Source organism: Marmota marmota, unplaced genomic scaffold (assembly GCF_001458135.2).
Source record: "Marmota marmota marmota unplaced genomic scaffold, marMar, whole genome shotgun sequence".
Classification (NCBI taxonomy): Eukaryota; Metazoa; Chordata; class Mammalia; order Rodentia; family Sciuridae; genus Marmota; species Marmota marmota.
Window position 1 is genome coordinate 3,169,700 of NW_025999983.1, and position 8,135 is coordinate 3,177,834.

Genomic DNA, 8,135 nt, shown 5'->3' on the forward strand with positions numbered 1-8,135 from the left:
ACAAAATCATAATCTCTTTAAATATTTGGCCTTAGCATTTTTTCATTCCAGAATATTTCCAGGAAAACATGAATTTATTTTTATGGTGGAAATTGTTAGGAAAGTAAGTTTGATTTTTAGTTAATTATGTACTTAATAGGCAACTTTTCTAGAACGTTATGTAAAGATGCATTCTTCTTTTTATAAAATAAATATGATCTATTATTTGCGTCTAACCAGTTCTCTTGTCCTCCTGTTAGTCTATACATTTATTTATATTTAGGTTTGCTCAAGCTTTTGGAACAGATGGCTCTTAGATAGAGGGTGCCATTGAGTGGCGATGCCTTGGTGGTATCACCAGAGTTCTGATTCATCCTAATCTTATCCAGGCTCAACGTTAATGATAGTGCTAATTTGTTATTTTGCATTTGGAGGCATGGCTTTCCACTCAACTGACATACTTTCCTTAGTAAGTAGTGTACCTGTGCCTGCCAGGCCAGCAGATAAACCATGTTACTGGTGGGGAGTGGTGCTCAATCAGTATAAGAACAGAGAGATGCGAAATTTGGGGGATAGCTCTTGTAAACTCAGAAAAATTCTTAATAAAAAACTTTAGGCTTCCTATTAGATACCTCTCAACATGTCGTGTATATTTACCATATAGAAGTTATTTTACTTTCTATCAACATACTATTTAATGTGAGTTACTCAATTTAGTTTTTATTTCTTGATCATGAGGAAAACTGAGACTGATTTTTGTGTGTGCTTATGAACAATTCCATGGACTTAATATATGTAATCCTAACCACAAGCATGATACACAGAAATTCCAACATTCTAAAGAAATCCCTGACTCATGACAATTACCAGCTTGTTATCCATTGCTATAGTTTTGTCTTTTCTATAATGTCATATGAAAGGAATTATATATTATGTAATCTCTTTTCTTTATACTTTACCCAGCTTCAATTATTTTGTTATAGCAATAGAAGATAGAGTAAGGCACATAATATTACAACCTGGAGTCCTTACAGGTTACATTTGTGTTCACTCTTGGTTGTTGTACAATCTGTGCATTTGATCAAATGCATAATGACCATTATAGTACCACATAGAGTAATTTCAGTGTTCTAAAAATCCTCTACACTCTGTTTATTCATTTTATTCTCCTAACTCATGCAGCCACTGATATTTTTGCTGTCTCTATAGTTTTGGCTTTTCTAGAGTGTCATGTAGTTGGACTTATATAGTACTAGCCTTTTCAGATTGCCTTCTTTCATTTAGTAATATGTATTTTTAAGTTTTTTCCATGTTCTTTCATGGCTTAATAGCTCGTTTCTTTTTATTGCTGAATGGTATTCTATTATTTGGACGTACTGCAGTGTTATAACTTGGATCCTGGAATGTGTTGGAAAATGTCATGTGTTGAAGGCTTGTTATACTAATGCAGCAGTATCCAGAGGTGGGGTTTTGGGGAAGTGATTGGATCATGAGGACTCCAACCACATTGTATGAATCCAAAAATAACTGAATGGACTACTGGTATGTGGTGGAAACTGTAGGCAGAGGGCCTTGGTTGTAGGAAGTAGGCCACTGGGGGAGTGCCCTGGAAGCTTATTTCTTGCCCCGGCCCCTTCCGCTGTGATTCTCCCCCGACCTCCCCACAAGCTGAACTATGGTGTTCACGCCTCACCTGTACCCCAAATAATGGAGCTGGGCAACCATAAACTGAAGCCTTTGAAACTTGAGGCACAGTAAATCTTTGCTCCTCTGTCTTGCTATTCTCAGGTATTTGTCACAGTGAAGAAAAGCTGACTAATACACAGTTTGTCTGTTCATACGCAGAGATCATCTTGGCTGCTTCCATGTTTTAACAATTATGAATAAATCTACTATAAACACTTCCGTGCAGTTTTTTTGTATGTACATTTCAATTCCTGTGAATACCAAAGAATGTGATTTCTAGACAGTATAGTAAGAAAATTGTGAATTGTGTAAAAAAAATGACAAACCATCTTCTACAGTAGTATGTAACATTTCCATCAGCAGTGATTACAAGTTCCTGTTGCTCCACATGCTTGCTAGTATTTGGTGTTGTCATTGTTCTGAATTCCAGTCACTCTAACAGGTATCCAGTGGTATCTTGTTTCAATTTACATTTCTCTGATGACATAATGTGTGGAGCACCTTTCCATTTTTTCACTTGTGTGTGTGTGTGTGTGTGTGTGTGTGTATATGTGTGTGTGTATATACATACATACATACATACATACACACACATTTATTTGACTCTGTATGGTGTTGGACTTACCCTAAAATGTTACTTTTTTTTTTTTATTGTTGAGCTTTAAGAGTTCCTGTGTATTTTAGATAATAGTACTTTATTTGACTTATGTATTTCACATATTGTCTCCTAGTCAATGGCTTGTATTATCATTCTCTTGATAGTGCATTTCACAGAGCAGAAAAATTAATTTTAACAGAGTCCAACTTCTTAATTCATCTTTTTGTGAATCATGCCTTAGTGGTGCATGTAAAAAGTCAAAACCAATCCCAAGGTTATCGTACAGTATCTTTTAGGAATGTTATAGTTTTATATTTAAGTTAATGGTTTTATTTTATGTTAATTTTTGTGATGTATTTAAGGTATGTTTCTAACTTCATTTTTATGTGGTTGTCCACTTTTTATTCCAGCACAAATTTTTGAAAAGACTTAACTTTGTTCCCTTGTATGGCCTTTTTTCCTTTGTCAAAGATCAGTTGACTATGTTTATTTGGGTGTATTTTTGGGCATTTAATATTCTATTCTATTTTCTTTGTCTAATTATTTACCCAATAACTGGACTGTCTTAATTATTATAGTTTTATAGGATATCTTAAATTTGAATGTTGTCTGTCTTCCAACTTTATTTTTCTCCTTCAGTTTTTTTTAATTGTTGTTGTTGCTATTCCAGATCTTTTGACTCTTCCAAGCTTTAGAATCAGTTTGGCCATATCATAAAATTTGGTTTGCACTGAATACATAGATAAAATTGGGGAGAACTGGCATCTTTACAATATAGAGTTTTCCTTTCCTCCCTCCCTCCCTCCCTCCCTCCCTCCCTCCCTCCCTTCCTTCCTTCCTTCCTTCCTTCCTTCCTTCCTTCCTTCCTTCCTTTTTATGGGGCTGGGGATTGAACCCAGGCCTTGTGCATGCTAGGCAAATGTTCTACCACTGAACTAAATTCCTATCCCTTACCTTTATTTTTTAAGATATAGTTTTGTTGGAAGTTCTTGGTTAGCAGTTTCCTTCAGTACTTTAAATATGTAATTTTGCTGCCTTTAGCCTGTGTGTTTTATTTTGAGAAATAAATTAATTTCCCCCCTTTTTTCACATATATTTCTTATATGTGATGAAGTGCTTCTCTTTTGCTACCTTATAAAATTTCTCTTTGTTTCTATCTTTCAGCAAGTTATTTATCACATTTTATTGGTGATTTTTATTTTTTTTTTGGCCGGGGGTTGAACTCAGGGGCACTCGGACCATTGAGCCACCTCCCCAGCCCCATTTTGTATTTTATTTAGAGACAGGGTTTTTGAATTGCTTGGTTCCTCACCTTTTCTGAGTTAGCTTTCAACTCGCGATCCTCCTGCCTCAAGCCTCTGGAGCGCTGGGATTACAGGTGTCGGCCTCCATGCTGGACTCTTCAGATCCTCTTAACACCCTTGTCCCCATGTCCTTTTCTTCTGTGGACTCCCATTATGTGTATTTGGTATGCTGGAGGGGTTTCTCATGGGTCTCTCAGGCAACGTTTATTTTTCCTTATTCTTTTACTTCTGTTTCTCAATCTGGATAGGCTCTGTGCACTTCTCTTCAGATTCAGTGATTCTTGCCTTTTCTCATATGCTGCTGACACTTTTGAGTTTTTCTTTTGTTATTGTTTTCTCCTGTGCTCATTTTCTTGATAATTTTTTTATGAAATTCATATCTTTATCGATATTCCTAATTACTGAGACAGAGAGTTCCTGGATTCCTTTTATTCCATGTCTTAGGATTCCTTCTGCTCTTTGAGCACATTTAAGAACGAAATGAAAGTCTTTTTTTTCTGAAGTCCAGTGTCTGAGCTTCCTTAATGACTGCTTCTGTAAAATTCTTCTCTCAATTGTCCGTACTGACTTCTTTGCATGCTTCAGAGTTGTCTTCTTACAAGCTTGACATTTTAAATGTTATGCTGTAATTTTTGAAAACAGATTCTCTATATCATTGTTTTGATTTCTTGCTGTGGGTTGTAGTTGTCTGACTTTTCTAATCTGTTTGTCAATCATTTAGAAACTACATTTTAAAATCTTGTTCTTTTTCCTATGTGGTTTTTCACTTCTAGTTTAAAGTTATTTAGCTAATGTGTCGATAGAGATTTCATTGCATGTCAGAATAAAAATAATTCAAAAGAATGAAAAAAAATATAAAATTCTCTCCATTTTTGCATATTGTCTTTGAGTTGGGGCAGTCCATCAGTGCTTAGAGAAATAGAAATATCCACATCCACAATGGATGCATTATGTGGAATACTATACCTGTCACATGGGAAAACTTTAGTAATCCTTTGTGATTATAATTCGGTGTACAATGTAGCTGATGCCAAAATAATTTACTTGTGTATTGCAATTTTTTCCTGCTTACTCTTTCCTTCTTTTCATTTTTTTTTTGGTTGGGATGTACTGGGGATTGAACTCAGGCACTTGACCACTGAGCTACCTCCCTAGCCCTATTCTGTATTTTATTTAGAGACAGGGTCTCACTGAGTTGCTTAGCACCTTGTAGTTGCTGAGGCTGGCTTTGAACTTGGGATCTTTCTGCCACAGCCTCCCAAGCCCCACTAGGTCTTTTCAATTTTTTGCTGCTCTTTTCTTTCTTTTTTTATTTCAATTCTTCTGCCTTTCTTCTTTCTCTGTTCACACTTGATGTGATCAAATAGGCTTTGTGCACCACTGTTCAGTTTTCCCAAATAATTTATACTTTTCCTAATAATTTATAATCAAATAATCTATGTGTCGCAGCTTTTTTAGTTTGTTTTGTTCTCTATCCAGAATGCATTCTGAATTAAGCTGCAGTTCAGGGCAGAGATTTCTCTCTTTCACTCTCCCTGTTGCCGCTGTCAGTGAGGGGAACAAGCTGGTCGTGCTCAGTCAGATCTTGTCTCTGGGTCAGTGCTTGAAGGGTGTGTGGGAACTTCCGGAAGAAGCAGAGCCTGGCCCTGCCTGTGGTGGGCACTTGCTGAGTGGTGAGCTGCAAGCGAGGGAGGTCTGCATTCCTTTTACTTCTTATTTTTTGATTCTGAACATGATATTTTCTTGTGTCCTGGTTTCCATGTAATTGGGAATTAGAAAAACAGTGGATACATTTATTCATCTACCATGCCACAAGAAATGAACATCTAGATCTCTCTAAATACACTTGTATCAGATGAAGTGTGCTTTTCCTGCGTTTACTTACTGGGATATTTAATTTTATATACCATAGTTTAATTAAGTACTGAAATCATTCTGACTACTATATTACATATAGTAGTCTTTTAAAATTCCACATCATATAAGGGCAAGAATCATTTTTTGTTAATGAATTAAAAGTGAGGTCCTGAGTCTCTCAAATGTACCTTAATGCCTTTCAAATATTTATTTTCCCAGTGTATAATGTACAGGTGTGGGGAGTAAGTGTACCCTGGCTATACAATGAAAGAGAATCTCTTAAAAGAATGTTCTCTTACTACATGGATTTAAAATGTTAAAGCAAAAAAATATATAGATCAGTCAGTCTTATGTGAGAATATGATTTACTTTTCAAGTTTGCTGCATTGCATAGAAAATCATTTTCTAGTTTAAAATATGAATCCAAAATCTCAGCTCAGTTGAGCAATTAAATACGGCGTGTAAACTTTAGTGCACTGTGAAACCAAACAGATAAGGTTCTAGGTTAATCGATAGAGCCATAGATTCCATGAGTCTGATGAAAGCTTGTTAACCCTTCCTCAGAAAAGGAACGTACATTAAAGAAGTTGATATTCCAGGGAGTAGCCTGTGGATGGGGTTCCTGCGACACTGCGAAGTTTACCCATGGGGGTTCACAAGGCCTGGGTTGAGAAACCATACTAATACTTCTAGATCTAAGAGTATCGCTCTTTGACCCTTTCCTCTTTTCTATAAAATCAGAAATAATGCTTTTGTTTACTTGAAGAAGAAAATACTATCAGGAAGGCCTATTCAACTCTAAATTACAATTTAAATTAGGATATTTCATATTTGTGTTTTTGATAAGTAATCATGAATTCATTACAGAGCATTAGAGAAATTAGTTTGGGAATGAATAAATCAAGGTTAGATTTGTCATGCCATTCATGTGTACTGTGCTTAGAATGAAGAGTGAAAGAGAATTAAAATAAACCTTAGGAGTGACACACCTGTATGAGGATTGCTTAGATCCAAGAGAATGTCTTCAGAGGACATCCCTTCATCAGTGTGCTAGGGCTGCCAGTACGGAGTAGTAGAGTGGGAAACTTAAACAGCATAAATGAATTGTCTCACATTTTTGGAAACCAGACAGAATTCCAAGGTCAAGGTTGTTGGCAGAGCTGCTTCCTTCTGAGGGCTAAAGGAGAACTTATTCCATGCTTCATTTGGTGTTTGTTGACTGCTGGAAGGATCTTCCTGATCTTTGCCTTCATTTTTATGTGGTGTTTCGCCTGTGTTCATGGCTGTTTCTTCTTGTTGAGTTCTTTTTGTAAGAATACCAGCCATGTTGGAGTAAGCCCTCCCAACCACATCATAACCTCATCTGAAATAATTACATCCGCATCACCCTATTTATGAATGAGATCACATTCTGCTTCAATATATGAATTTTGGGGAGGTGATTTGTATTGCCATAGTTTCATTGGCCTTTCCTTTTAAGATTGTAAAAGTCCTAAAGGATAGATGCCAAGGCATTTAAATCAACATTGTATCAATATCTTCAGTTGCATTTCTTGTAGCAAAGCTTCATAGGCAAACCAGCCTACCCTTTCTTATTTATTTTTGTCTATTCTCATTTTTCTAAAACCTCCATCTGTGAGAGATCAATAAAGTTTTTAATTCTTTTAGCAAACAATTATTGAAACCAAGTTTTCTCAGCCTCAGCACTATTTACATTTCTCATGGATAATTCTTTTCCATGAAGGGCTTTTCTGTGCACTGTGGGATTTTGGAAGCATTCCTGGCTTCTATCCACGTGCCAATAGCACCCCCCTCCCTTGTGACAGTCCAAACCCAAAGTGTTTCCAGATGTTGCCAAATATCCCTTGGAGGCAAAATCACCCCCAGCTGAGAACTACTGATTTAAACTTCACCACACCACCTTCCTGCCAGATGCATGGGACTGCAGGTGTGGTGGTGACAGTCCCTGTCCTCAAGGAGCTCATGGTCTGGTGATCTGGTAACTGTACAGCAGCAGGGTCAGTGCAGGGCAGCAGGGGGTGTGCAGAGTAAGGAAACTTGAGAGTAGGCTTGTGCTGCAGTGATGGCAGGAGTGAGGGGAGGGGGGACCAGGGAGTCTGGTGGCTACAAACAGGATCACTGCATTCTTAAACTTCTTGAGGATATGTTGTTTTTTAACTTCCCTTTGATATTCTATAGATGTTTTTCATCCTGTCTTAAATTGTAGTTTTAAAAATACTTATCCAAAGTCATCTTGAGGAAGAGCTAATATTAGTATCTGTGCTTTAATGTAAAATAGTTGGAGAATAGATACTGTTTGTCCTGATGATCTCCTTCATTCTTTTCTTTAAGCATGCAGATTTAATATCAGAATATTTTCTGTTCTATCAGGAATTTATATCCAGTGCATGTAAATTTTGCTTCTATCTTTTGAACTGTTTTAAAGATAATTATTTTAATTATTTAATAACATATACTACAGTGTGTCTAGTGAACTAATAATGACTGCCAGGCTACTCTAGTCATTTAGTTCTTATGGCCCAGGCCCTGAAACGTGTTGAGAGGGAATAGTTGCCTTTGCTGATGTTAACCTCAGAGAGCAATTAGAGTGTGCAGCTGCCACGACTTGCTCTTGTTCATTAATGTCTCTACATAATTTAATATATGTGTTTAAATCTTCATATGTGTTTAAATCTTACACTGCCTTTGCA

At 36.6% G+C, this 8,135-nt stretch overlaps 1 protein-coding gene across 7 annotated transcripts in view; it reads left to right on the forward strand.

Annotated features, from left to right (window-relative positions):
- Pde10a (phosphodiesterase 10A) overlaps positions 1-8,135 on the forward strand; it is a 522,815-nt gene that overhangs the window by 340,913 nt on the left and 173,767 nt on the right. The window contains exon 1 of one of the 7 annotated variants that reach the window (XM_048805855.1): positions 6,937-7,442. The exons of the other annotated variants lie outside the window; for them this stretch is intronic. The gene's annotated coding sequence lies outside the window, so the exon portion shown is untranslated. Of the gene's footprint in view, positions 1-6,936; positions 7,443-8,135 lie in introns of those variants that run through there. 7 annotated transcript variants of the gene reach the window in all.